The sequence below is a fragment of the Mustela nigripes genome, chromosome 1 (assembly GCF_022355385.1).
Source record: "Mustela nigripes isolate SB6536 chromosome 1, MUSNIG.SB6536, whole genome shotgun sequence".
Taxonomy (NCBI): Eukaryota; Metazoa; Chordata; class Mammalia; order Carnivora; family Mustelidae; genus Mustela; species Mustela nigripes.
In genome coordinates this window covers 90,550,351-90,553,533 of record NC_081557.1, presented here as the reverse complement: position 1 = coordinate 90,553,533, position 3,183 = coordinate 90,550,351, and positions in this window count along the sequence as shown.

Below are 3,183 nucleotides of genomic sequence, written 5' to 3'. Positions count from 1 at the left end.
CCCGGAGAGGCCCCTGTCAAAATAAGAGCTCCCCCATCTCTCTCGCCTCCTCGCCCAACCCGGCTCCCCCAGCCTCCCAGTGGTCTGACTCGGTAAGGCGCCCGGCCGGGATGCGGGAGGCAGGTTGGTCCGGGGGTGGGGAGGGGGCTTCTATCCGCCTCTCCTCCCCATTCCTGAGGACTGGGGAAGAGGCGCGCCAACAACATCCCCGGCTGGAGAGAGGTTTCACAAACCTACCCTCTAGTCTACACTGATTGGAAGGGATGGGAGTTCCCTGGACTCCCCTCAACCCCCAACACACACACACACACACACACACACACACTCTCTCTCTCTCTCTCTCTCTCTCTCTCTCTCTCTCTGCTGGATCCCTTTTCACTGTACCCATCCACATTCATTATAAACCGAGCATCTCTTTATTCATTTGTCTTTCCTAGTAGACCATGAGGTCCTTGAGGGCATAGACTGAATGTTTTTCATCTCAGTCCTTAGCACAAAGTGGATGCTAAGAAAATGTGGAAGTAAAATCTTTGTCTTCTCCAAAGAACTCCTAACCTCAAAGTGCTACACACACACACACACACACACACACACACACAAGACCCTATAAGAGGGTAGATGCAATGAATAAGAAATTGTAAAGCACTTTTTAAAAGCGTTTCACAAATGTGATGTCAGTGTTTACCACTGACCTTTGAGAAAGAGGTTATGGCCCCATTACACTGATGGGGAAACTGAGCCTTATAGTAGTTAAGGACCTCCTCAGGGTTATACAGCTAGAAAGTGGTAAGCCCAGGAGAAGAATTTGGGACTCCTTGTCCCAGGATGCTTTCCTTATATCCTACTGCTCCCACCCAAAATTAATACCAACCACTAATAAGACTGCTTCAGAAATGAAGAAAACAAACAAGCCTGTTTGCTCCTGGTATTCAGTTTCACTGCCTTTTCCCAGGCCCCTCCTGGGTCCCCAGAGAGCCCTAACCCTTATAGACCATCCTCCTTTCTGACTACCTATTACATCTATGACACCCAACAGAGATGGGTGTTTTGTTTATTTGATTGCCCCAAAAGATCCTTTAGGGTCCAAACTCTGCTTCCTATGCCTTTGTATTCCCCACAGCACTCAAGCACTCTGTTCATAGTAGCGCTTCCATTCACTTGCTGGGGGAGCGGGGGACTCACTCAATGAGTTGAGAGTGCCAGCAGCTGGGCACTGGGCAAAGTCTGAGGAGGCACAGGTGGAGATGGGGGACAAACACTAAAAAAAGATCACAGTACCACCACCACCACCACCCCCCACCCCCCACCCCCGTGTATCTAACATCAGTTTACAAAGCTTCTTCATACACATTATCTCTAGATCATGTTTTGATCTGTTCAACAAAACTTCCTCAAATGCCTCCTAACTGCTGTACCAAACACCAAGGTGGGTTAGGGGTTGAATCATTACAATCTCATGAGGTAGGTATTGCCACGGAAAACTGAAGCCCAGAAAAGCTGAGCTCTGGTGTGAAAGATCCTAGAGCCTAGGATCCATGACCTGACCCATGGAAGAAGGGTTTAATTTCTTCTCCGCTTTCCAGGGTCCAGTGGATATAATATAACCCGCAAGGGAAAAGGGGCTATTTCTCAAACAGAATGCTTGTTAGGAGGAAGGGTCCACCCCATTTATGTGGATCAGTTTCCCATTACATACATGACAAACCACATGGGCATGTTACGATCTGTTTGGCACAATGCCCGGTTCACAGGAGGTCCAGAAAACAGTGTTCGCAGAAGTGAGTGACGGCTGTGTTTCAAAAGGTCTGTAAAATGCGGTACACAGTAAGTTCAAGTGCATGCTGCATGTCCAGTGGAGCAGCCATGTGGCGCGCTCCCCTGGGTGGGGCTGTGACTCATTCCCCCAGCTTAGGGTCCAGGTTGGGATGCGGAGCTGAGCTCCAGGCAGCCACGAGTTCTGGGTGGAACCCTGGAGTGAGCGAGGAGAGAAGAGGGGCTGGCAGCCCACTGCTGGAATCGAGCGGCTCCCTCTACTGGCCAACTCGAGAAATCACCGGGTGTTTCCATGCATCTGTGTGTCACTGTGTCACGAGGAGTGTCACAGGTGTGCCAGCGACTGACGGTGGAAATGCCGGCATGGGTATAGGTGTGTGAGGGTGCCTGTTCGTGGCTCAGTGTGGGTGTGCCGGTGCCAAGCGGGCCTGGCTTTGGAATCGGAGTGTACACACACAACCGCATCATGTAACACAATTAACTTTGGGACTGGAGGCGGGGGTAGGGGGTAGGGGGTAGGGGGCGCGGCGCTAGGGCTGCCGATGATCTGAGATTACTTCGTGAGGCGATTAGGACGCAAGGATCCTCCAGCTGGGACTCCTCACCTAACCTCTCGCAGGTGGGAGAGATTCAGTTCCTGGGAAGGGACTCTAATCCCCTAAAGCAACTAAGGACCCAAGAAAGGGTTAACGTAGAGCCCTACAGTGACTTCAATCATTGGCTCAGAGCACTGTCAGTCAGAGTTCTGGGGCGGGGTTTTCGGGGCCGCCTTCAGACTGCCCAGGGCCCCTCACTTGCCCCTCGACCCCCACATCGTTTCACTTCTGGGCTGCGCCCACACCCCCATCTTGATGGAGACACCTTCCTGGGCCTGGAGGAGGAGCGGATCCGGGCATCCTGGCTTCCCCACTCACTCCAGCTGCCTGGCTTCCTGATAGATGGTGATTATTATGTAATAGACCTGCTGGACAGAACCGTGCCAACGCTGGGAACACTCTGCCCCCTCCCGAAGCGTGCCCCAAGGCCTGGCACCAGCAGCCCAGAGTCCGCCGTCCAGCTCTGCCGGCGCCCCCAGCACCACCTCCGTCCCGGGGCGGGAGACCCCTGGGCCACCTTCCCCGGTGGACCTGGGGCCACGTCTTGGGATGGGGCGGGCGCCAGCTGGCAGTCGGGCGGGCGCCCAGCAGGTCTCAGTGTCGGCCTGCGGAGTTTGGCTCTACCAGCGCCTCGCCAGGAATATGGGACCCACCTGGCCCCTCCAACCTGAACTTGGAACTTGGGAGCCAACAGAGGTGGGGATAGGGGGCGCAGGGGCCAGGATCGGAAAGGGAAAGAAGTTTGGGAAAGGTGCGGGGGCAGGAAAAAGGAGGCTGGGAGAGGGGGCCGGCAGGGGCAGTGGGGGAGGGACTC